Source organism: Eumetopias jubatus, unplaced genomic scaffold (assembly GCF_037043125.1).
Source record: "Eumetopias jubatus isolate StellerSeaLion01/CBP00866 unplaced genomic scaffold, mEumJub1_p1.0 scaffold_14, whole genome shotgun sequence".
Taxonomy (NCBI): domain Eukaryota; kingdom Metazoa; phylum Chordata; class Mammalia; order Carnivora; family Otariidae; genus Eumetopias; species Eumetopias jubatus.
The window spans coordinates 85,841,736-85,869,294 of NW_028274820.1; the positions used below are offsets into that span (position 1 = coordinate 85,841,736).

Sequence of the window (27,559 nt, forward strand, 5' to 3'; positions counted from 1 at the left end):
GTCAGAGGGAGAAGCGACTCCCCGCTGAGCAGGGAGCCCGATGTGGGACTCGATCCTGGGACTCCAGGATCATGCCCTGAGCTGAAGGCAGTCGCCCAACCAACTGAGCCACCCAGGAGCCCGATTAGCTTGTTTTTATAAATATATTTGTTCATAATTCATTTTTTTCCTATAATTAATGCCAGCAATGTTTTATGGACTGTTGGTAAATACAAGGGAGCGATGAATGGGGGCTCCTGGGTGGCTCAGTCAGTTAAGCATCTGACTCTTGATTTTGGCTCAGGTCAGGATCTCAGGGTTGTGGAGCCTCTTGTCTGGCTCAGCAGGGAGTCTGCTTGAGATTCTCCCTCCCTCCTCCTCTGTCCCTCCCTTCTGTGCTCACTCTCAAAACAAATAAATGTTAGAAAAGGGGGGGGGCGCCTGGGTGGCTTAGTCATTAAGCGTCTGCCTTCGGCTGGGGTCATGATCCTGGAGTCCCAAGATCAAGCTCTGAGTCAGGCTCCCTGCTCAGCGGGGAATCTGCGCGCCCCACCGCATTCTCTCTCTCTCTCTGAAATAAATAAAAGCAATGAATTAATATTGGGTAATCTTAAACAGAAAATTTGTGTTATGGAACTTATAATTAGCTGTGTTTGTGGATTATCTTTACATTCACTAATCTACAAAGAAGATCCCTAGGTAGAACTGGAGTATTTTATCTTTTCCTTTGTTGGTTTTTTTTTTTTGGCTCTTTGTCTTTTATTAAACAGTTATGAAATAAAATTCTTAGTAATTGATCTTCTGTATAACAATAATTCACAAATTAAAGAACCAACCAAGTTTTGCTAATTAAAAACACTGTCATAGACCTAGTCTCTTGCCCCAAAACTGGCTTCAGGTACTAAGTCTAAGAAGAAATAATTCTGATATCACCAGTTATGTGACTGAATGTTAAAATTTTGTCTTTTCCTTAATTTTTGGTTCTATATTTTCAGAGTTTTTTTTACATTAAAAATATATTATTTTTGTAGTGAGCAATTTTAGAAAGAAAAAAAAAACCCTCCAAAGTCAATGGTTGTTTTCTTTGGTTTATAAGCATATAGATGATTTTCATTTTCTTTTTTATAACTTTGAAATTATCTTTAGTGAACATGCATTAACTCTTATAACCAACCCTCCCCCCCAGCCCCCTTAAGTATGGATAAATATAATTATGGCCCTAAAGGCTCACTATCAGATTTTGGGCAGGCAAGTCACTTATCTTCACTGGACCTGTTGCCCCACTTGAAAAATGAAGACAGAAATGGTATCCAAAGTTTCTTCTAAATAAAAATTCTAAATTTCTAATTCTAAAATTGAGTCTGTGTTACGACATGTTAAACAATAAAAATGGTATTTTCTTCTTAAAAAGGCATGTATATATGTTCATTGTAGAAAAGCAAAAAGAAAATTTAAAATGTTTGTAATTATACCATAAAAATATAATATTTTAGTATATATAGTTCTAGATACTTTTCTCCGTCTATATGTATGTACATGCATAAGTACACTGTCTATGAAGATGCAATAATACTGTGCATACTGTTTTGAACCAGAAATGTCTAATTTTATGTAATTCATCTATTTATTTTTGCCCTGAAGTATTCTTAATGGGGCAGTTGTAAATCCATTTGTTTTAATGAAATATAAAAGATATTTAAAATTTTCTCTCCAAATACAAATTTGTTCAGGAAATGCTTGCTGTCTGTTTCGTGCTCCGTGTGTTTTTGCTGAGGTAAGGGTAACTTGGAGTAAGGGCAAAAGGGCTGGCCTGTGAAAGCTTACTTAGTGAAGAATGAAAGCTAAATCCTGGGTTAACCTCAATTTCATTCACATAATAACTCATTTTTTTTCTCCACTCTGTCCATACTTTCTGAGCTAAGATTTCTATATGCAGGATAGTTTCTGAAGTGAACAAATTTATCTCAGTATATTATTGGCCCTTTAATTTTATCCTGGGACCTTTTGACTTGTTTTATTCCTCTTGAGAGCAAATTAGATTATTAGTAGCAGCAATAGTGTAATACAAAAGTGTTAAAAATACCTGGTTTCTTTTTTTTAGCATTATCTATGGGGATTTCAAAAGATTATATGTATATAAAATATAAGTATATGTACAAATATAAAATGCTATGTAATCTCATTCATGCTTGCCCTCAATGAAGCATGTGGCATATATAATTCTAATTTTATGTAAAAATAACTAGATATTTCTCAAAGTTAACTTTCTTAATTTATACAGTGGATTCTCTTTAGAGTTAGTAATAAAACCCAACTTTCCTGCCTTCTCCTTTAGTTCTGTCTTTAATCCCTGTGGTAGTTGCTTTGTTTTTGTTTTTTATACAAAATGGAAAGCACATCTAGGGTAAATAGTTCCTTAGTTACGGCAACTAATATCCAAAGCAATCTAGTCATTTTTCAACCTAGTATAGTATAAAGTTTATGGAGGTGTGTGTTGGAAGAATAATATCTGATTGATTTATTATCTTTTACTCTGAAGATTAGTATCTTTTCTAGGAGAAAACCTTTATGCTTGACATTTAAAATGCTAAATATCTTGCAGGTAGAGCAAGAGGTAGAGAATCTGGGAATAAAAAGAACAAACTTATTGCCTCTTAAACTTGTTTTCAGTTTTTGTATCTGAACATGTGAGAATAATAATAGCTAATTCTAACTTGAGATTCCATCAAGATGGATTGTCTTCATTCTGAAGAAATCCATTTTATAGCCATAGAGTGGTATACATCCACTGCCCTTTAAATAGGTAATCTTTGTTTAGTATTTTTTTTAAGTTTTTAAAAAATTTATTCATTTAAGTAATCTCTACACCAAGTATGGCCCTTAAACTCACGACCCTTGAATCAAGAGTCACATGCTTCTGACTGAGCCATCCAGGTGCCCCAATCTTTGTTTAGTATTAATTTAGGGCTTTTGGTACAGTAGTGATTCTTGTCTTTTAGGTTAGCATGATTTTGAAATTATCTTTTTTTAAGAATAATGATTACTTTTTAAGAATGACTGGTTTTCCTTAATGATAAAAAGTCTATGCGGTTGTTCCATGTAAATATGCATACTCAGATTTGGCCTACAAATAGAGTTTCAGAACCCTATATCCAGTGGCCTAATTGGTATTTCTTGGATGTCTCCAGATGCACTTACATCTCCAAATGAAATTCCCTTATCAAACTTGCTCCTGTTCAACTCTTGCTTACCTCAGTGAATAGTACCACCATTTCATCTGGTTTATCGGAACAGAAACTTTAGTCTTCCTGTGTCATCAAATCCTGTTTATTTAGCTTTCTAAATTCAATTTGTCCTCTTCATTTCCCCATTACCACTTCTGTCTGAGTTGCTATCATTTCTTTCTTGAACTTTTGGAATAACCTCTAAGTGGTCCGCCTGCATCCACTCTGGCTGAGCCCTAATCCATTCTCTTCAGTGCGGCCAGAATGAAATGGTTTTGTCTAAGTACACGGCTCTGGTCGTGCTCCCCCCATTGAATTTAGGATGAAGATAAGCTCTTTAATGTGGTACCTAACTTTTGAACTGATTTTGTATCAGTCATGTTCCCCTAACCATAAAGCCTTTCCTTTGGTGTTCCTTCTGCCTGGAAAGCTTTTCCCTCTCTTCTCTTTCTAGTAAAATCATATAAATTTTATTCAGGTCTCTCCTCAAGCATAATTTCCTCAGGAAGTTTTATCAGATCTTCCTCATTTTTGCACTTTCCATTTACCATGTCTATACATGTCATTTTACATTTATATATATATTTTTTAAGATTTTATTTATTTATTTAATTGACAGCGTGAGAGGGAACACATGCAGGGGGAGTGGGAGAGGGAGAAGCAGGCTTCCAGCCAAGCAGGGAGCCCGATGCAGGGCTCAATCCCAGGACCCTGGGATTATGACCTGAGCCGAAGGCAGTCACTTAACCAATTGAGCTACCCAGGTGCCCTTATTTGTATATTTCTTGATATATGTCTGTTTTTCCCACCAGATTGTAAAGCTTCATTATAGTAGATACAGTGTTCATTACCAGCCACTGTGCAAGACACATAACAAGCAGTCAGTATTTATTTGATTGTGGAAGCCTTGCAAAATTCATTTGTAATATTTTACCTTATTACCAGGCTTTGTGGTGCTATCTAATACTTTATAATTTTTAGGAACTCAGGGTGGGACCAGATTCTAAGTCATTTAAGCCACCCCTGCTCCCCAAAGTTATATGATCATTAGTCTCCTTGAACACATCCAGTGATAGGAAATTTACTTCTTACCCAAAGTCCGTTTAATCTTTAAGATATTTGGATGCTTAGAAAGCTTAGTTTCAACTGAAATTTCTCCCTGTAAGTTTTACCTACTGGTCTTCTGTTCTCTAGGACTTCTAAAATCATACATGTTTTATATTTTCTTTGTAAAGTCCTCTGAGTTCTCTTTTAGTTTAAATGTCCCTGGGACCTTCAGCCTTTTGGAAGGGTAATGGGGTATGCTGGAAAGAGAGTTGGAGGGCTGTTTTCCTAGGCCTACCATAACAAATTACCATAAGTAAGTGCCTTAAAACAACATAAATTTATTCTCCCATAGTTCTGGAGCCCCAAAGTCAGGAATTAGGTGTTTGTAGGGCCACAGTCTCTCTGGAGGCTCTAGGGAAGAATCTGTTCTTTACCACCTCCTGCTTTTTGTGGCTGCTGGTGTTCTTGACTTGTGGCTATATCATTTCAGTCTCTGCCTCTACAAGCACACTGTCTCCTACTCTCTTGTCTGTATAATCTCTGTTGGCCTCACTCCTATAAGGGCACTTGTCATTGGATTTTGGAACAACCTGGATAATCCAGGATGATCTCCTCATCTCAGGATCCTTAGTTTTGTTATATCTAAAAGACCCCTTTTTTTTCCAAATAAGGTAACATTCACAGGTTCCAGGAATTAGGATGTGGGCATACCTTTTGGGGAGCCACCATTCAGCCCATTACAGGAGCTCTGGGTTTAAATCCTGATAATGCAAAGTTGCATGCAAATTTGAGCATGTTACTTGCTGTTTCAGAGTCTGAATCTCTTTAATTTTAAGACAAGGATAATAATGCCTGTATCATTGATACGTGAAGATGTAAGAAAAATTCATGTGAAATGCTTCACACATGATAGCTAACTCATTAAATGTTGCCTTCCACTTACCAAACTATCCGTACCCTACTGTACTTTTTCAGGGTCTCTAGATCTTGTGTACCTAAATACTCTAGATCTTTGGCCTAATCCTCAGCATTAGTTGTGAGATAGGTCTGATAAGTACAAACTACAGTGGGTATTTCTGTATTCTGGACACTGTGTAGCCACTATGATTAATACAGCCCAGATTTGAATTACGTGTATTGTAACCATATCATGAGATTGGCTTGTTGAACTTGGAATTGGTTAAAACCCCCAAGTCTTTTTGATTGGTGTAACTATTAAATCTATACTGTGTAGTTAGGTTTTAGATCCAAGTGCACATTGTCATGTGTTACATTGTGTGTTATAAGTGTTACATTATGTGGCGTCTGGGTGGCTCAGATGGTTAGGCATCTGCCTTCGGCTCAGGTCATGATCCCAGGGTCCTGGGATCGAGTCCTGCATCGGGCTCCCTGCTCAGCGGGGGCCCTGCTTCTCCCCCTCCCTCTGCTTCTCCTCCTACTCATGTTCTCTCTCTCTCTGTATCTCTGTGTCTTGAATGAATTAAAAAAAAATCTTAAAAAAAAATTAAGTGTTACATTATCTAGTCATAGTGTCTAGTGCCTAGTAGGAACTAAGTTAATTCTGACTTTGATGTTGCTGCATGGTTTAAAGGAATCTTTAACCTTACCTACTTTGGTGCTATCCAGAGAATATTTCTTAAAGCAAATGCTGTGGTGAATATAAAAAAGAAAAAAGTTACCATTGGAATAACAACTATAGCAACTATATCAATACGGGGCAGATGGATGGCATCGGATGGCATCGCTAAATACTTCTGTAATCAGGTACTCCAGTACTTCTTCAGGTAATCAAGGCTGATCACTTCTTGGTTGATGGACAGATTGCTTTTGATGTTTCTGTCAGGTATATGAAATGTGTATCCACTGCTTATTTAACAGATAAGCATTTAATGATCTGTATATCTACTAGTATTATTTGGAATTTGCATTTGAGATAAAAGACTAGAGAAATAGGTGATGTAGGAATGGTGTTTTAAAAATACTTATTTTTGCATAAATATTATATGCACGTGATTAAAATATCAAACAATATAAAAGGAATACAGTGAAAAGTAAGTTTCTCTCCTAGTCTCCCTCTCCAGAAATCACCTCCACTAGTTTCTTGTGTATCCTTCAAGGTAGGCTAAGCACACACAAAAGGTGTGTTTGTAACTCCCTTTTTATTTATTTATTTTTTAAGATCTTGTATTTATTTGACAGCATGAGCAGGGGGAGCAGCAGAGGGGAAGCAGGAAGCCCGACGCTGGGCTCAATCCCAGGACCCCAGGACCATGACCTGAGCCAAAGTCAGATGTCCAGCTGACTGAGCTACCCAGGCGCCTCTGTATCTCCCTTTTTTAAAAACACCAATGATTGCTTATGTGCATATGGTCCTCCAGAAAGTGCCCCCCCCCCTTTTTGGAATGACATCTTCTGTGTCCTGAATCTCAGCACCAGTGTAGGATTTCTAGGTTTTTTGCCCTGTTGAGAGGCAGGGAACCAAATTCCATGGCTTTCCATTACTAATTGGATTATGTGGGATGCTTTTCCAAGAGAACTTCTCTTTATAGGCTAAGTTTATACCAGGGAAATACAACCAATTTAATTCAGGCCATTTATTTAGAAAACTAGTAAAGAAAAACCTATGAATTCAGATTGGTTTAATATATAATCTTGGTATTGCTTAAGTCCTTTTTATGCCTGCTTAAAGACTTACTCATTTTGATTATATTGATGGCAGGGCCAAATAAATTATTTCAAGAGCCTGGTAGGTAGCATAGGTCTAGTTTAAGAAGAGCTGGGATATCCAAGAATAGAAGGGCTATGACACACATTTTTCAGCCTTGGGTTATTATTTGTGTTTTCTTTTTTTCTCTTATTATACTATAAGCCAGTGGTTCTTAATCTTTGGTCTCAGGACCCTTTTATACCTTTAAAATTACTGAGGACTCGAGCTTTTGTTTATGTGGGTTATAAGTTTTTGGTTTTTTTTTTTTAAGATTTTATTTCCTTATTTGACAGAGAGACACAGCGAGAGAGGGAACACAAGCTGGGGGAGTGGGAGAGGGAGAAGCAGGCTTCCCGTGGAGCAGGGAGCCCAATGCGGGGCTTGATCCCAGGACCCTGGGATCATGACCTGAGCCGAAGGCAGACGCCTAACGACTGAGCCACCCAGGCGCCCCTATAAATTTTGATATTTACTGTATTAGAAATTAAAACTGAGAAATTTTTAAAAATGTTTAAGTTAAAAATAACAATAGTACACCCACTATATGTTAGAATAGGTGAAATATGTTTATAAAAATTATTTTTTTAATAACTATATTTTTTAAAAAACAGTATAATGGGTATTGTTTTACAGTTTTTGCAAATCCTTCTAATGTCTGGCTTGATAGAAGACAGTTGAATTCTGTTTTTGCACTTAGTCTGCTGTTTAATAACTTTTTTTTTTAAAAAAACAGTATAATGAGGGGTATTGTTTTACAGTTTTTGCAAATCCTTCTAATGTCTGGCTTGATAAAAGACAGTTGAATTCTGTTTTTGCACTCAGTCTGCTGAGTACGTTGCTTTGGTTAAAGTAAATGGAAAAGATCTGATCTTATACCAAATATATAGGTGGGAAAGGGAAAAGCATTTTAAGAGCCTTTTCAGATAATTGTGGATATTCTTTAATATTACACCAAAACTCAGCAGTATTAATTTCTTCAAGGTGATTTGCAGTGTAGGTTCTGAAACCATAATTGTACTTTGTTTCATTGAAATCTATTGGCTTATCATAGACTTTGAATGACTCTTTTAACCCATCCATGATTTTGTAACATCATATGTGGTCATTTGGAAGATACCAGTTTACTGGGTTACGCACCTTTCCAAATGTTGACACAAAAATCACATTCAATAACACTACCATTGATCTCATCAGAAAAGGCTTTTAAGTAATGGAAAGCTGTCAAGCTCACTGTGGCAGATAAAGTTTTCCAGAATTCTAATTATCACTTGATATACCAGATTTTATCTTTGGCAATAAATACTGTCAGTTATTTTCCTTGGAGTGACAGGTTCACTTTGTTGTTTTTTGGAAAAATATCTGCCGTATACCCATGTCTGAATAACCATATAGTCTGTCTGTTAGCCATTCTTTGAAGTAAAAATGGTGTTTTTTGGGGGGGGGGATGTAGCTAATTGAGTTTGCAACTCAAAACATGATATATGTGCTTTTTGAAAGAGCATGCTTCTGAATGCAGAAGTGCTTTATGAATACTTTCCGTTTGGTTATACAGAATAGTAAAAAGACAAGAACTCAAGTGTGAAGATTTAATAAAAATATATAACTTGTACTTTCATCAACACATTCTTCAGTAAAATTGACTCTTACTGTGTGCACATGAAGATTAAGACTATATTGTTCTAAAGTGCCAGTAGTTTTACCCTACTGTTGCTTTTGCACGTAAGTGCAAATATAAGCACAATGAAAACGGCAAATGTCTTGGTTACTAAATTGTTCTGAGACTAATTCGAATGTGTATGGGGGGGATGGAGCTGGTTTCCCACACATACAGCCAACCAATTCTTGGGCACCAGCAGGATGCCTGAGAATTCAACTCATTTCTGACAAGGACTCCCTCCAACTCAGAATGCTAATCACAAGTCCAGGTTATTACCTGTACTTCTGACTGTAAGTCAGAGGATCCCATGACTTCCTTCTCAGGTTCGATTAATTTGCTAGAGTGGCTTGCAGAACTGAGGGAAACACTTAATTTTACCAGTTTATTAAAGGATATGATAAAGGAAGTGAACAGCCAGGTGAAGAGATACACTGGGCGAGGTATGGGGAAAGGACGTGGGGCTTCCATGCCCTCTACAGGTGCACCACTCTCCCAGTATTTCCATATGTTCATCAACCTAGAAACTCCCTGGATCCAGTCCTTTGGGTTTTTATGGAGGCTTCAATAGGTAGTCATGATTGACTAAGTCATTGGCCATTGGTTGATTCAACCTTCAGCCCTCTCCCCTCCGAGGAGGTAGGGGGTGCGGCTGAAAGTTCCAACCTTCTGAAAACGTGGTTGGTCCTCCTGGCAACCAGTCCCTGTCCTTTTGGGGGGGGGTTCCAAAGCCACCTTCATTAACATAACAAAAGACAACTTCAGTTGACCTTATCACCAGAAATTCCAAGTGTTTTAGGAGCTGTGAGCCAGTAGCTGGATGGAGATCAAAATACATGTGGTTCCTCAAAAAATTAAAACTAGAACTACCCTGGGGCGCCTGGGTGGCTCAGTTGGTTAGGCGACTGCCTTCGGCTCAGGTCATGATCCTGGAGTCCCAGGATCGAGTCCCACATCGGGCTCCCTGCTCAGCAGGGAGTCTGCTTCTGCCTCTGACCCTCTTCCCTCTCGTGCTCTCTCTCTCTCTCATTCTCTCTCTCTCAAATAAATAAATAAAATCTTTAAAAAAAATAAAACTAGAACTACCCTATCATCCAGTAATCACACACTGGACATTTGCTCAAAAAATACAGAAACACTAATTCAAGGAGATACATGCACCCCTCTGTTTATTGCAGCATTATTTGTAATAGCCAAGATAGGGAAGCAGCGCAAGTATCCATCCATAGATGAATGAATAAAGATGTGGTGTATATATACCAGGGAATATTATTCAGTCGTAAAAGAATGAAATCTTGCCATTTGCAACAACATGGATCATCTAGAGAGTATTATGCTAAGGGAAATAAGTCCGAGAAAGACAAATACCATAGGATTTCACTCATGTGGAATTTAAGAAACAAAACAAATGAACAACAAAAAAAGACAAAGCAAGAAACAGACTCTTAACTATAGAGAACAAACTGATGGTTACTAAAGGGGAGAGGGGTGGGGGGGTGGGTGAAATAGGTGATGGGGATTCAAGAATACACTTAACATGATGAGCACTGAGTAATATATGGAATTGTTGAATCACTATATTGTACGCCTGAAACTAAAAAAACTTAAAAAGTACATCTGGATGACCAAATATATATTTCTTAAAATCACGGTATTGCAGTTATATGAAAATAGATTTGATCTTATGGGTCCCTTGAAAAAGTCTCAGGGGATCCCAGGGTTCTACTGTTCACTTTGAGAACTGCTGCTATAAGCTGTGTGAGGGCTAAACTAATCATTCAGATGTCCCTCTTCAGTTTCCCTCTTCCGGGATTTCACACAGAAAAGGTGCTGAAAGAATACTTGTTTAGTGAATGTGGTATGATGACACTTAAACAGGACAGAACTTGGTGAGTAAAATAATGTAGGCAGTCTTGATTAGGCAGCTTTCCACAGACAGTTGTTGAGGATAGGTTGGTCAAATGAAATATGGATGATAATATATTTGGTAAATGCAAATTATGATATAAAGAACTAAATATAAGGTGATATTAAAATGAGAATTAACTGGTTTCAGAAATGCACAGGAAAAGGACACGTGTACAAGTACCCACGGAGCCGACAATTCCAGCCTTGTTAGGCTTCTATTAATGACTCCTGTAGTTTTTGGGTCCTTAAATTTGTAGTAGTCTAAGAGAGGATCCTCAAGTCAGATGGATTTGATCTGTAAAGCAAACATCTCATTTAAATTTCAATAGGTCATTGCTTGAGCTTGTAAAGTCTTTTCAAAAAGGGTTACAGAAGCTGGATGTTAAAAACAAATCACTTTTGGGGCGCCTGGGTGGCTCAGTCGTTAAGCGTCTGCCTTCGGCTCGGGTCATGATCCCGGGGTCCTGGGTTCGAGCCCCGCATCGGGCTCCTTGCTCGGCAGGAGGCCTGCTTCTCCCTCTCTCCCTCTCCGAGCTTGTGTTCCCTCTCTCGCTGTGTCTCTCTCTGTCAAATGAATAAAATCTTTAAAAAAAAAAAAATCACTTTTTAGGAAGAATAGTGAATAAAAGTCCTTGTGTTCATATAAACTGCAGATCCAGGTAGATAGTTTTAATTGAGTCATTTTCGCCTTTAAGGGAGCCTGTCTGAAGAATACCCTAGTGTGATTATAGACTATTGTTCCCGCCCCCCCCTTGTTTTTTGGGGCAAGGAATTGGGTGGTAAAATGGCATGATATAGCCTTTTCTTTTAGTGTGGAAACCTCAGTCCATCTAGCTACGTTTTGATAATTTCAGTTTGCTAAAATAGTACTCCTTTTGTTTTCTGGTAATTTGTTTGTTACAGTCTTATTTCTGGTTTAGGGCTAGGTTGTGGGAATGGGCAGTGAAATTGAAGGTGGAAATGGGGAGAAACAGTGCTAGTTCTAAACCATGTAGGTCTTCCTTACCTCCACCCCAATCCTTACTTTTTTTAAAAAAAAACTTTTACTCCTATCACAAGTAGAGATTGTAAGAGATAAGCTAAGGCATTTCTAACAATCAAAACCATACACTTTTTTTTTGTTTCAAGTTAAAAGTTACTGAATCTATTTTAAGGAGTATCTTCAAACATCTTGTGAATTTATCTTTTGTCCTTGAAGGTCATTGCTTCAAATTACAATGGATACTACTGAAAGCTTGGGTAGGATAGCCATTACCTAGACTTGGGTCACTGTCATAGCTATGTAACAGTGTGAATGGGTGTAGCTAGTACAGGGGTTGTGTTACTATGTGAGCCACTTTTGTGGTGCTGCTTGTGGTAGGTGTCATGTGCTGGTTAAAATCCATTTTAAATCACCAAGATGAAAAATACCAGTCAGAAATTAATCTTATTTTTACAACATCTTTAAAAGCCTAAGTACTGTTTTTAAACTGACTAAAGTAAAAAGTCTGCTTTCAAATAGGGTTGTTAAGTGGAAATGTAAAATGAGGTCATATTCAAAATAATTTATATATTACATTGGACAGATTTAATTTTGAGCTATGTGCAAGGTACGGATTAGAATGTTTGCTACAGATATTTTATGGAATGTAGATTTTAGATTGTTATTTGCTTGTAAGTATACACATGAAAACCCACCTTTAGAACCCCTGCTTTAAAATTTCCAAAGAATTTTCTCACTTATAAATGATACGTTTATCTCTATTATCTTCTAGTACCATATTCCATTAAAGTAGTTTGAAGAGATTGGGGTTAAGTACTACTGCTTTGGCATGACTTCTGTAGCTGCTGCTTTAACAGAATTTTGAAATACTTTGGGCATAAAGAAGGGTATAGAACAATTTAATGAATACCATGTACCTACTACGCAGCTTAAGAAATAATGTATCATAGATATTATTGAAACCTCCTAGACACTCCTTCCTCATCATAGTCCCCTTCCTTCCCAGCTTTGACCATTATTCTGAATTTGGTGTTTATCATTCTCCTGCATTTTAAAAAACTTTCTCTTTGTGTGTTGTATCCATGGAAAAGACATAATATTTATTTTTGTTTTTAAATATTACACAAGAGATTAATCTTTATTGATCTATATAGTTATAATTTATTCATTTAACATGCTGTAAATATTTGATTTAATGGAGTGTGAAAGTAATATATGATCTTTGTAGAGAACTTTAAAATAAAGTACAAAAATGAAAATATTTGTAGCCTTGCCATCCGGAGATGCCATGATTAATATTTGGGAGTGTTTTTTGCTTTCCTTCTTCCTACTTAAGTCTATGTATTTTTGGTACCTTTTAATATATAAGGATGCAGTTTTATGGATTACACAAAATTGCAAAGTAGCCACATAAAGGCTGTAAAACCATTTTAGTTGATTCTTTGTAAGAAATAGAAAATGACTGAGCATTACATATTAGACACATACCTGGCAAATTTACTATTTATATGAAATATTGTGGCATATTTCTTAGTATAGAAATACTATAAATGGCATCTAGAAAGAGGTAGTATTGTTAAGCATTTTTTAAACTTACAGAGATTTTTATAGTAAACAAATTACAGATAAGTGATGTTTATGATGTTTATCTCTAAACATTAAGTACTGTTTTGGTTTTAGCCATTTTTTATTTTAAAAAATGAAAAAGATGAAATACTTAGGTATACATATAACAAAATATGGACAATGTCTGTATGAGGAAAACTACAAAACTCTGATGAAAGAAATCAAGAACTAAACAGATTCCATGTTCATGGATAGGAAGACAGTATTGTCAGGACGTCATAGCTTGAGCCTATGGGTCCTGTCCCCCGTGCTTTAATAAAAACACCTTTTTGCGCGTACACACAAACACACGCACACGTGTGCATAAAAGTCATAGCTGATCTATAGATTCAGTGCAATCCCAGTCAAAGTCCTAGCAAATTATTTTATGAATACAGACAAACTGATTCTAAAGTTTGCATGGAGAGGCAAAAGACCCAGAATAGGTAACACAGTATTAAAAGGAGAAGAACAAAGTAGGAAGACTGATACTACTTGACTTCGAGACTGTCTATAAAGCTGCTGTGATGAAGGCAGTGTGGTATTGAAGGAATAGACAGATCAGTGGAACAGAACAGAGAGCCCAGAAATAGATCCCCATAAATATAGTCATCTGATCTTTGACAGAGGAGTAAAGGCAATAGGATGGAGCAAAGAGAATCTCTTCCAACAAATGGTGCTAGAACAATTGGAGATCCACATGCCAAAAAAATGAATTTAAATAGACTTCACACCCTTCCCCAAAATTAAAGTGGATCAGAGTTCTGAATGTAAAATGTAAAACTCTAAAACTCCTAGAGGATAACATAGAAAATATAGGTGACCTTGGGTATGATGATGCCTTTTTAGGGACAACACCAAAGGCAAGATCTGTGAAAGAAAGAATTGGTAACCGGTACATCCAGACGATGGAATATTTTAGCACTAAAAAGAAAGGAGCTATCAAGCCATGAAAAGACATGGAGAACCTTAAATATGCATTACTAAGTGAAAGAAGCCAATCTGAAAAGACTACATGCTGTATAATTCTAACTATATGAGAAAGTGGGGTTTGGTTTGGTTTGGTTTTAACAAGGCTCTATGCCCAATGTGGGGCTTGAACTCATGACCCTGAGATTACAAGTCACTTGTTCTACTAAGCCAGCCAGGCGTCCCCAAAAAAAGTCTTAAAAAAAAAAAAAGCCTACAATGTGTATTTCTGTACAGTTTAAACCAGAATACTATGTACTTTGTATAATTTTATCTTGGCAACTTGATATTACTGTGGAAAGCACTGATTACTGAACAGTATTGGAACTTCTTTTGGCCTCAGTGCCTGTTTGAACTCTTGTGCACTTTTTAGTTAGAACGTTATTAGCAGTGTTGAGAAAGCTCTGGCAGCAACATCATCTTTTCATTAGATGAAGCTGTCCCACCTCCCTGATTTCTTCAGTCTTTCCCATCACCATGCCTCCTATACATTCAAATGTATTTAGCTTTATATAAATTAAGCTATGCATACTTTACATATAAACCATATTTTAAGAATAAATATATATTATGTAAGTTATAACAATAAATATCACATATAATATATAACTATTCAGCATTATCTAACAAAAGGCTAAAGGCTATGATTTAGAGTAGAGGAGCCCCTGGCTGTGCCTGAAAATCCCGATACCCCACCTTTACCATGATTTCTTATGGGAACATTGATTTTTGACACATATTTAAAAAAAATTTTTTTTAAAGATTTTATTTATTTAATTGAGAGAGAGAGAATGAGAGATAGAGAGCACGAGAGGGAGGAGGGTCAGAGGGAGAAGCAGACTCCCTGCTGAGCAGGGAGCCCGATGTGGGACTCGATCCCGGGACTCCAGGATCATGACCTGAGCCGAAGGCAGTTGCTTAACCAACTGAGCCACCCAGGCGCCCCACATATTTTAAAAATTAATATACTTTATTTTTTAGAGCAGTTTTAGTAGAAAAACTGAGCAGAAACTATAGTAAGTTCCTGTCTACCCCCTCGCCACCCCTTCCTTCTATTAACATCTTGCTTTAGTGTGGTAAATTTCTCACAGTTGATGAACCAATATGAACTAAGGCCATAGTTTACATTAGGATTCAGTATATTGTACAGGTATATATATTGTGTGTTTTGACAAGTGTATTATTTTTTATAAAGATTTTATTTATTTATTTGTCAGAGAGCGAGAGAGCGCACAAGCAGGGGAGTGGCAGGCAGAGGGAGCAGCAGGCTCTCTGCTGAGAGTAAGGACCCTGAGGTGGAACACGATCCCAGGACCCTGGGATTACCACCTGAGCTGAAGGCAAATGCGTAACTGACTGAAGCACCCAGGCATCCCTGGGCAAGTGTATTATGACAAATCATCCATTATGGTATCATACAGAATGGTTTCAATGCTCCCAGATCCTCTGTACTCATTCCCTCCCTTATTCCAAACCCTGATATTTTCACTGTTCCCATAGTTTTGCCTTTTACAGAGTGTCATAAAGTTGGAATTGTTACAGTATGTAGCCTTTTCAGATTGGCTTCTTTCACCTAGCAGTGGGCACTTAAGGTTCCACCATGTCTTTTTGTGTCTTGGTAGTTCATTTCTTTTTACTGCTGAATAACATTCCATTGTCTGGATGTACCACAATTTGTTTATTCATTCACCTATTGAAGGACATCTTGGTTGCTTCCCAGTTTGGCAATTATTGAGTAAAGCTACTATAAACATTTATGTGCAGGTTATTGCGTGTACATAAGTTTTCAACTTATTTGGATAAATACCAACGAGTGTAATTGTTAGATCATATAGTAAGAGTATGTTTAGTTTTGTAATAAACTGCCAAACTGTCTTCCAGAGCGACTGCCATATGTATTTTTAGGTCGCTCATGCTTTGTGAAAAACATTACTCAGATATGTAAAGGAATGCTTGTCCTGTGATAGAATAATGCCCTTATGAGCGGTTGAGATCTGTAGGGCTGGCTGTCCCTCCATAATAACAGCTCGTTGTAGTTTGTTCTTGTCTGCTTTTTCTTTTCTGTCTTTCTTTGATTGATTGATTGATTCCTCCCTATTGTTCTTACTCTTTTTACCCTGCTCTACCACATCTCCTGTGTTAGCCTAGGGAATCAGAACTACACTTGTTAGAATAACATACAAATTTAAAAGGCAAAGTAAGACAAAATTAAATCCTTTCCCAGGGTCTCTTGGCTATATTATGAATGATTGAAATTGCAGCATTCAGTAAACGTGTTGTTGCATTATCAGTTTCACTCTACATAATCTTCAGAGATGAAGCAGTACATTAATAAAAACTGCTTTCCTTTGCAGTTTGTTAATAATAAGGAAAGTGTATAATTTTTTTTTTAAGATCTATTAATTTGTCAGAGAGAGGGAGAGAGAGCACGAACCAGGGGGAGCGGCAGGCAGAGGGAGAAGCAGGCTGCCTGCTGAGCAAGGAGCCTGATGCAGGATTTGATCCCAGGACCCTGAGATCATGACCTGAGCTGAAGGCAGACACTTGACCAACTGAGCCACACAGGCATCCCAGGAAAGTGTAGGAAATGTTTTAAGACTATGATAGCAGAAGAGTTTTGGTTTTTTTCTTACATTTCTCTAGGAAAGCCTTTCAGCTTCTACTGTTACAGTTCTCAAAGACACTAAACCTTTGGTTAAAGCTAGTTTTGTACCATCTGTGTAATTCTGTGTGTACATTTGTACACACCCCCAAATGCGGCAGAATTATGTATCAAAAGATTATTTTCTTCCAGTAAGTGAAGGGCAAGGATTGAATCAGATTTTTATCTGGGGTATGTATCCATTTCGCCTGAGACAGCCTTCCTAATATACACCTGTGGACCCCATGTTGCAGAATTTGAGTTTGTGCTCCCTTACTTTCTGTGTATTAGTTTGAATGAGGATGTGCACAAGTCCACTTCTCCAGTGCCCCCAAGTGGTTATGTGTGCTTTGTATGAAGGTGTCTAGTGATGGGAGAACTCCCTGTTTTCTGACAACTCACTCTGTCTTCACACCCCTGTTAGAAAAAAATGATCTGTTAACCAGAATTCTGCCCTACCTACCCTAACTCCTTAACTATTTTTTTCTTATTGGGGCCACATACTATTTATGATTCGTCTTCCCCATGTTAGCCCTTTAATATTTGAGAGGTCATTTTCCTAAAGTCCTTTCTTCTCTAGGCTTAGACATATCCATGTTTTCCAACTGTTTCTTATACTCTTGGGCTTTTCACAGTCCCAGTGCTTAAAAAAGTAAAGTGCCCAGCACTAAATACAGGTGTGGTCAGGCTGATGCAGAAGTCACCTTTCATTATCCACATTTGTATGTGTTGCATGTCATATGCTCATTTCCATACTAAGTTTAGTGTGAAATTTGTCCAATGAGAATTTATTATTTTTAGGCTGTTTGGAGTCCTTATGGACTTTGATTTTACCTTCCATGGGTGTATTTCACTATCTTCAGCATCTCTAGCTATCTACTTGACCAACAAATCTTTTTTGACTTTTCGGTCTCCAAAACTGTCCTTTTTCTGCTTTTTTCCCCACTTGTTTTTCTCAGTGGCAGATTCCAGTTTCTATTACTTTGATGGATATGTATAGCTAAACATGACCCTCAGACAATAGAAAAACATACATTGGCAAAGCCACTAAGGAGTTGTGTGCTCGAATCATGTTGAATATCAGGAACCTTTATGTTTCTTTTCCCTTTTTATATATATAATTATATATAATTTTTTTAAAGATTTTATTTATTTATTTGAGAGAGAGAGAAAGTGAGAGAGAGCATGAGAGGGGAGAGGGTCAGAGGGAGAAACAACCTCCCCACTGAGCAGGGAGCCCGATGCGGGACTCGATCACGGGACTCCAGGATCATGACCTGAGCCGAAGGCAGTCGCTTAACCAACTGAGCCACCCAGGCGCCCTAATTATATATAATTTTTATTATGCAAGGGTTTTTTTTTGCTATTTTGGAGCCAATTCATATGTCTTTTCTGCTTTCTCTACGCTTTTCTGGATGTATTTGAAAAGACACGGCTCAGGGACTATGTCTCTCATGCCTAGCAGATAAAATGACCTTGGGGCCAGTCTGTATGGCAGAGGCCTTAACAGGAGACTAATTCTCAGGCCGCAGTTTCCCAACTGCACGATGGAAGACTTACATCAGGGAGTTTCCACTTGTGCTCCGTGGAGTCCTCAGGAACCTCAGAGGGCTTGCAGGAGATGAGGAGGATGAATGGTTATAGCTGTCTATGTTTCCCAGCTCCTTCAATAAGAGAAGTTCTACTTTTATCTCATGTTTTCAGGTTCCACATAGAATTCTGCTTAAAGATGGGACACCTAGGTGGTTCAGTCAGTTAAGCGTCTGCCTTCGGCTCAGGTCATGATCCCAGGGTCCTGGGATCGAGTCCCACATCAGGCTCCTTGCTCAGCGGGGAGTCTGCTTCTCCCTCTGCCTGCCGCTCCCCCTGCTTGTGCTCTCTCCCTCTCTGACAAATAAATAAATTTTTTAAAAAATTTAAAAAAGCAGAAAGAATTCCCAAAGAACATCATGCAGCTTTGGCGGTCTGTATATGTGTCTCTGTGATTCCATGAGCTTGGAGGCCATTCTCAGATTTTTCATTTGGTAAAGGGGGAGAGAAGGGCTTATTACGGTATTTGTGTTTTCTTTCCTAGACCTGGAAATCACCACCACCACCCCCATTATAAAAGTAATTACGTACTTATTATTTTAAAGGGAGAAGAAAATTATATAAAAGAAATAGTCTTCATAATTCTGCACAGAAGAGTATCCTTAATAGTTTCAGTATGTCTTTGTAGAGATTATTTTGTTTGCTCATAACCATATCCATAATTTTTTTTCTGAATGAGACCACATTCATTCTAGCAGATTTTATAACCTGTTTTTTTTTTTTCAGTTTCCAACAGTGTACATTGTGGATGTTTTCTGTGTCAGTACACATCAGTCTACTTCATACTTTAATACTTCTGTAGTATTCCTCAGTACTAATGATTTATAATTATACTAAGTCAGAGTGAATATTCCTTATTGCATAACACATGGAATCTGTTTTAAAGTATAACCCTAGTTTTATTTACATACTGCTACTGGCATAGTCATTTATTTTTTATTTTTCATTTTTTAAAAAATATTTAATTTATTTATTTGTCAGAGAGAGCGAGAGAGCACAAGCAAGGGGAGCGGCAGGCAGAGGGAGAGGGAGAAGCAGGCTACCTGCTGAGCAGGGGGCCCGATGCAGGCCTAGACCCCAGGCCTGCAGATCATGACCTGAGCAGAAGGCAGACTATGACTGAGTCACCCAGGCGTCCCTGGCCCAGTCATTTTTAAAAAATAGTTTACCCTTTATTCCCCTCCTTTTGGGGTAGTGATATTTGTTGCTTTTTTCCCCCCCAGTTGCTTCTCTTTCCTCTGGTCTGATTACAGATCAAGACCTCAGAAATATTATTCCAATTAAGCTACAGATGCAGATAGCCCTTTTCTTTTAGGCAATCACTCTAATTTAATGTCCCCTTTAATAGTTACAAGTCTGTTCTTAAGAACAAAATCTTGGCAGCCAGAATTATACTTGACACTTTTATTCCAGTGTATTACTGCTGGTGAGAAACGCAGTTGACTTGTTTTGACCCAAGTGAGCTCAGTTCTAAGAGGCTAGGAAGGTGGGTGACAAGCAGCTTTTAGTGGTTTGACAGCCAGCTGCAGGATGTCTATTGTGGCCAGGACCAAGCGGCTGCTCATAAATGTATATGGTAAATTACATCGGATGGTCCCTTTTACCCTTCTGTTTTTTACCATTTTATTAAAGATCACATGGAATAACTGGTAGTGGAAAAAAAATTTTTTTTTGTTCTTACAGGATGATTATTCTTTTTAGTGCTCTATAATTCTTCAAATATTTATTCTAAACATGCAACATTTGATAGTCATGGAAAAATTTTGTTGTTGTTTTTCGAACAGGAAATATAGTGTAAATGTTATTTAGGGAGCTTTTATTCCTTTAGAAACTTAGGGTAGCATTCCCCTACCCCCCTTAGTTTAGGGATATCTTGTACAGGTTAAACAAGTTCTAAAATGGAAATGTTATTCCTACTTTTAAGAAATCATTTTAATTTTATATTCAACCACTTTCTAAATTTCATTTATTTCAGTCTTGAAACATATATGCTTTTTTACTTTTCTCTAACTTTTCTTCTTCTTTTTTTTTTATAAAGATTTTATTTATTTGTCAGAGAGAGAGAGAGAGAGAGAGAGAGCACAAGCAGGGAAAGCAGCAGGCAGAGAGAGAAGCAGGCTCCCCGCTCAGCAAGGAGCCCGATGTGGGGCTTGATCCCAGGACCCCGGGATCATGACCCGAGCCGAAGGCAGCCACTTAACCGACTAAGCCACCCAGGTGTCCCTCTAACTTCCTTTTCTAATCTAGGGTTCTAAGATGATTTTTTCCTTATTACTGTTTGTAACTTTGATTAAATGCTATCCTAAATTTAATTTTGTAAGTAATTCAAGATACAGTTTATTTTAATGGATTACAGTGAATGTGGGGATTTTTATTTCTGAATGGGTACTATTAAAAATTTAGATGTCTGACGCTTTTTGAAGTATTTATGGATAGAAACTGTTATTACCTATGTCATTTAGAAAGGTTTGTTTTATTAGTTATTTATATTACAAAATCTCTGGGTACTGTTTATCTTTGTCTTAAAAAACGTATTTCATGTATTCTTAGTCCAAGTCATTTAGTAAGTTCTATATATCTCAGTTTTCAGCACATGAATTTGAGTGATCATTGAACAGTTCTAGGGTAAAGTTGAGGTAAAGCACTGAATAAAACAGAAAACTCTTTGCCTTCATGAGCTTACTTTCTAGTGGGTTGAGAAAAAAAGAACTAATAAACAAATATTGCATCAGATGGTGATGAGTGCCACGGGGAAAATGATGTCAGCCTGAGATTGTCTCCATACTGCTCAGAAGATTAATCCTCAAAATGCCAAGGCTGCAAATAGAAATGTGGGTTATATATAATGGACTTTTTCTTGACTATTGATTATTGATTGATGTGCAGTTTGAGTGGATTCCCATATATATTGTCTGCTCCCTTTCATACCACTTTCAGTGTCACAGCTGTATTAATAATTCTTAGTGTGGTTCTATTTGTTGCTTAAAATAATACCTTCCATAGTGACTTACAGTTAAAAAATTTTTTTCACATTTCATTTTTTTAAGTGGCTATAGCATAATAGTTAAGGTTGAACCTAAAATTCATTTGACTGTGTTGGACCTACAAAAAGTGATTTCAGTTTGTTCTAATACTGTACTACACCTACTTTTATTTTTATTTATTTTTTAAAGATTTTATTTATTTATTTGACAGAGAGAGCGCGCACACACCAGCAGGGGGAGCTGCAGGCAGAGGGAGAGGGAGAAGCAGGCTCCCCGCCGAGCAGGGAGCCGGATGTGGGGCTCGATCCCAAGACCCCGGAATCATGACCTGAGCCGAAGGCAGCCGCTTAACTGAGCGACCCAGGCGCCCGTGTACTACACCTACTTTTAAAAATAAAATATGAACAGGGTGCCTGGGTGGCTCAGTCGGTTAAGCGGCTGCCTTCGGCTCAGGTCATGATTCCGGGGTCTTGGGATCGAGCCCCACATCCGGCTCCCTGCTCGGCGGGGAGCCTGCTTCTCCCTCTCCCTCTGCCTGCAGCTCCCTCTGCCTGCAGCTCCCCCTGCTGGTGTGTGCGCGCTCTCTCTGTCAAATAAATAAATAAATATTTTTTAAAAAATAACATGTGAACATGTTTTGTAAACTATAAAGCAGTATGCATATTGTCAAGATTTAAATTTTGTTGCTCTTCCGCCATCGTCGCCGCCATCCTCGGCGCGACTCTCCTCGCTCGGATCTGCCTGGGAGAATCCACCGCCATCCGCCACCATGGTGAACTTCACAGTAGACCGGATCCGGGCCATCATGGACAAGAAGGCCAACATCCGAAACATGTCCATCATCGCCTACGTGGACCACGGCAAGTCCACGCTGACGGACTCGCTGGTGTGCAAGGCCGGCATCATCGCCTCTGCCCGCGCTGGAGAGACCCGCTTCACTGACACCGGGAAGGACGAGCAGGAGCGTTGCATCACCATCAAGTCAACGGCTATCTCCCTCTTCTATGAGCTCTCGGAGAACGATTTGAACTTTATCAAGAAGAGCAAGGATGGCTCTGGCTTTCTAATCAATCTCATTGATTCCCCCGGACACGTGGAGTTCTCCTCGGAGGTGACTGCCGCCCTCCGTGTCACCGACAGTGCCTTGGTGGTGGTGGACTGTGTGTCTGGTGTGTGCGTGCAGACAGAGAGGGTGCTGCAGCAGGCCATTGCTGAGCGGATCAAGCCTGTGCTGATGATGAACAAGATGGACTGGGCTCTGCTGGAGCTGCAGCTGGAGCCTGAGGAGCTCTACCAGACTTTCCAGCGCATTGTGGAGAATGTCAATGTCATCATTTCCACTTATGGGGAGGGAGAGAGTGGACCCATGGGCAACATCATGATCGACCCTGTACTTGGGATTGTCGGCTTTGGGTCTGGACTCCATGGTTGGGCCTTTACCTTGAAGCAGTTTGCAGAGATATATGTGGCCAAATTTGCTGCCAAGGGTGAGGGCCAGCTGGGGCCTGCTGAGCGGGCCAAGAAAGTGGAGGACATGATGAAGAAGCTGTGGGGTGACCGGTACTTCGATCCAGCCAACGGCAAATTCAGCAAGTCAGCCACCAGCCCTGATGGCAAGAAGCTACCACGGACATTCTGCCAGCTCATCTTGGACCCTATTTTCAAGGTGTTTGACGCTATCATGAATTTCAAGAAAGAGGAGACAGCAAAGCTTATTGAAAAGCTGGATATCAAGCTGGACAGCGAAGACAAAGACAAAGAAGGCAAACCACTTCTAAAGGCTGTGATGCGCCGCTGGCTACCAGCTGGGGACGCTTTGTTGCAGATGATCACCATCCATCTGCCTTCTCCCGTGACGGCCCAAAAATACCGCCGTGAGCTCTTGTATGAGGGGCCCCTGGACGACGAGGCAGCGATGGGCATTAAAAGCTGTGATCCCAAAGGCCCCCTCATGATGTACATTTCCAAAATGGTGCCAACCTCCGACAAAGGTTGGTTCTACGCTTTCGGTCGTGTGTTCTCTGGGCTGGTGTCCACTGGCTTGAAGGTCAGGATCATGGGCCCCAGCTACACCCCTGGGAAGAAGGAGGACCTCTACCTGAAACCCATCCATAGGACAATCCTGATGGGCCGTTACGTGGAGCCCATTGAAGATGTGCCTTGTGGAAACATTGTGGGTCTGGTGGGCGTGGACCAGTTCCTGGTGAAGACTGGCACCATCACTACCTTTGAGCATGCCCACAACATGCGGGTGATGAAGTTCAGCGTGAGCCCTGTTGTCCGGGTCGCTGTGGAGGCCAAGAATCCAGCTGACCTTCCCAAACTAGTGGAGGGTCTGAAACGGCTGGCCAAGTCAGACCCTATGGTGCAGTGCATCATTGAGGAGTCCGGGGAGCACATCATCGCAGGGGCTGGGGAGCTGCACCTGGAGATCTGTCTGAAGGACCTGGAGGAGGACCATGCGTGCATTCCCATCAAGAAATCTGATCCCGTAGTCTCCTATCGTGAGACTGTCAGTGAGGAGTCGAATGTGCTCTGCCTGTCCAAGTCCCCCAACAAGCACAACCGGCTGTACATGAAGGCTCGACCCTTCCCTGATGGCCTGGCTGAGGACATTGACAAGGGCGAGGTGTCCACCCACCAGGAGCTCAAGCAGCGGGCCCACTATCTGGCCGAGAAGTATGAGTGGGATGTGGCTGAGGCTCGCAAGATCTGGTGCTTTGGGCCCAACGGCACTGGCCCCAACGTCCTCACTGACATCACCAAGGGTGTGCAGTACCTCAACGAGATCAAAGATAGCGTGGTAGCTGGCTTCCAGTGGGCCACCAAAGAAGGGGCTCTGTGCGAAGAGAATACGTGTGGTGTGCGCTTTGATGTCCACGACGTGACCCTGCATGCGGATGCCATCCACCGTGGGGGGGGCCAGATCATCCCCACTGCCCGGCGCTGTCTCTATGCTAGTGTGCTGACTGCCCAGCCCCGGCTTATGGAGCCCATCTACCTTGTGGAGATTCAGTGTCCAGAACAAGTGGTTGGTGGCATCTATGGTGTCCTGAACAGGAAGCGGGGTCATGTGTTTGAGGAGTCCCAGGTGGCCGGCACCCCCATGTTTGTCGTGACGGCCTATCTGCCCGTGAATGAGTCCTTTGGCTTCACCGCTGACCCGAGGTCCAACACTGGCGGCCAGGCCTTCCCCCAGTGCGTTTTTGACCACTGGCAGATCCTGCCCGGGGATCCCTTCGACAACACCAGCCGCCCCAGCTAGGTGGTGGCCGAAACACGTAAGCGCAAAGGCCTGAAGGAAGGCATCAAGGCCCTGGACAAATTATAGGCAGCCTCCCCTGCAGCCCATCTCCCCGGTGGGACTCAGCACAGCCCCTGTACCCGGCTGACGATCGACCACAGCAGCAAGCCCTCGCATTCTCCATAACACCTCAAGACTGTCCACGGGGACGCTCCACCTGACAGGTTCTGGGGCCCACTCAGTGCCATCACTCAACATGAACACTTGATGCCATTTCTTTCGATATTTATTTCAAGATTTCAGAGGCAACAGAAATGCCCTGGCAACAGGGACTTATTTGGCCAGTGGGGGTGGGGGAGATGGGAAGGGACACTCAGTACTTTTTTCCATTTCAGAAACTCAGATGTCCAAAAAAATATATAATGCATTAAGAGATTTATTTGGGTAAATGGCCCGTAGTGGATTTTCCCCCCAGGGGGAAGGAACGAGCGGGTAGACCTTTCTCTTTGGACAGAAGCTAGAAGGCAGGAAACTTTGTGCAGTGTCACCGTGAGCACCTCCAGCTGTATTAGTGCCATTGGGATAATAAATTTGATATGGTGGTGAAAAAAAAAAGATTTAAATTTTGTTTCTGCCACTCCCTGTTTGCTCTAGAACACTTACTTAACCTTATTGTGCCTCATTTCATCTTATATCAATGAGGGTAATAATTAACAATACCTCATAGAATTGTGAGGGTTACATGAGATTATGTACAAGTCTTAGAAAAGCATCTAGCACATAGTTATAAGGGCTTAATAAATGTTAGCTATTACTACCCTATGAGGTGGGCATTATTCTCAGTTTTGCAGAAGCTCAGAAATTTTAGGATTTTTTTCCCCAAGGTTGTGCAACTAGAAATCAAAATCAGGCTCTTCTTCTTCTTCTTTTTTTTTTTTAAATCAGGCACTTCTGACACCAGGTTCTGGCTTCTTTCTGCTTACACTACAGCAGCTCTTAGTAAAAGAAAGAAAGAAAAAATATTTATATAGTAATTTATAAAGTACATTCTTGAATCTCTCCAGTGGCTACTTTAACTTATTTGTGTAATTACCTGTTTTTATAGACGTTTGACATCCATAAAGAAAATTGACAGAAATCAGTAAACTGAGATATGATAGGTTATTGCAACCTAGTGTTTATATTGTTACCTTAGGAAAGATAATAGTGCGACTTTTATATTTTATTTGTTGAGAAATTAATGAACCCTGATAATAAATGTTGATCTCAACCTTCCTAAGAATATAGTGTAGTTCTTAATTCTTCAAAAAAAGAGCAAAAATAAATGTTAAAAAGCAATTAAAAATAGTTTTTAAAAAGCAGTTCGAAAGCATCTAAAAGCAGTTAAAAAAAAACCAACACACGTAAGCCACCAATTCAGTACATCCTACCCAGCATTTCCACATGAATATCTAATAGGCATCTCAGTTGTTCTTCTGACATTCATTCCCATTTCACTAAATGGCTATTGTGTTCTAACAGTTGCTCAAACCAAAAACCTTGGAGTCAATCTTGACTCCTCTCTTTCACTCTACCCTGCATCCAAGTCATCTGAAAATCCAGCAACTCTCTCCTCAACACCTGCACCTCCACGTCTGTCTGCTACTCTGGTCCAAGCCATGCTTATCTTTCACTAGCCTTATAATTGGTCTTCTGCTTCAACCCTTTTCCCTCCCTTCAGGCTGCTCACACATAGCAGGCCAAGTGAGGCTTTAAAAACATAAATCCAAAAATCAGACTGCATCTCTGCCCATCTCATTCAGAGTAAAATCCAAGGATCTTAGGTAGCCCTCAAGGCCCCCCAAGTCTGACCCTGGCTAACCTCTCTGGCCTCCTCTGCCTCTTCTCCCTTAACTTAGGGTGCTTCAGGCATACGGGCTATTTTGCTACTCCACCATCACTCCAGGCTTGGTCCTGCCTCAGCATTATTTGCATTAGCTGTTCTTAACTGCCTGGGATACTCTTCCTTCAAGTATTTCATGCTCGCTCTCTCATTTCCTGCAGATCTGAGTTCAGATATCTGGTCAGAAAAGCAGTCCTTGACCAGTACCCTGCCCCCGCCTCCCTTCTTTCTGAAATATTTCATTTACACACACACACGTATATTTATATATATATTCATATATACATTCATATACATATGTATATATATGTGTGTGTATATATATATTTGGTTTTTGTTTATTGTTTATCTCCTTCCAGTAGCATGTCAAATCCAAGAAGGCAGGGATCTGTTTTGCTGTCTCCTGTGTCTGCATCAGTGCTTGACATAGTCGGTGATAATCACATATGTGTTGGATGAATGAATGTATTGAATCTCTTGGCAAGTCCTTATCTCAACTGTCCTTTCACGGCACTGGGTATTGGCTTCTCTCTTCATTTGGCTACCCTGACACTGCTGTCTTCTCATTCTCGTTTCTTCTTCTAACCCTTGCATTCTCCTTCATATGTTATTGTTTTTTCCTCTTTAATATACCCTTTGAATATTCCCCAAGTTTGCTTCTTTTATTGTCCAGCTTTACATATTTACAACTATTATATACATTTCCTGGTCAGTTCGATTCATGCTGTCTGCTTTCATTACCATCTCCTTGTTGGTGCGTGCCACACTTAAACCTGCACCTCCACTCCAGCTCTGGGTCTCTGTTCCGCTAGCTCATGTGAATATTGTCATGAACTGCCTTCCTGTGCAGTTCTGCTCTTTTCCTGTTCCTTGCCTTGGTTAATGAGCCACTGCCTAACCAGCCAGAGGAGTGGTCGTCATCCTGGACTTACTTTGCCCTCACTGTTCACATCCAGTTGTTCACTAAATCCTTTCCATTTTTACCACCTAAGTATTTCACACACACTTTTCCTCCCCATTGTCGTAGCTCAGGCGTCCGTGAGTGCTCCTGCCTGGACCGTCAAATTAGTTACCTGACTGGCTGCACTGCCTCTAGCCTCATCCCACTCAAGCCATTCTTTAGCCATCCAGTGTTACTTGTTT

At 39.9% G+C, this 27,559-nt stretch overlaps 1 protein-coding gene and 1 pseudogene across 5 annotated transcripts in view; both read left to right on the forward strand.

The window, feature by feature from the left end:
• NRF1 (nuclear respiratory factor 1) overlaps positions 1-27,559 on the forward strand; it is a 147,521-nt gene that overhangs the window by 8,744 nt on the left and 111,218 nt on the right. The gene's annotated exons all lie outside the window — the stretch shown is intronic.
• Positions 21,941-25,179, forward strand: LOC114210689 (elongation factor 2 pseudogene; annotated as a pseudogene).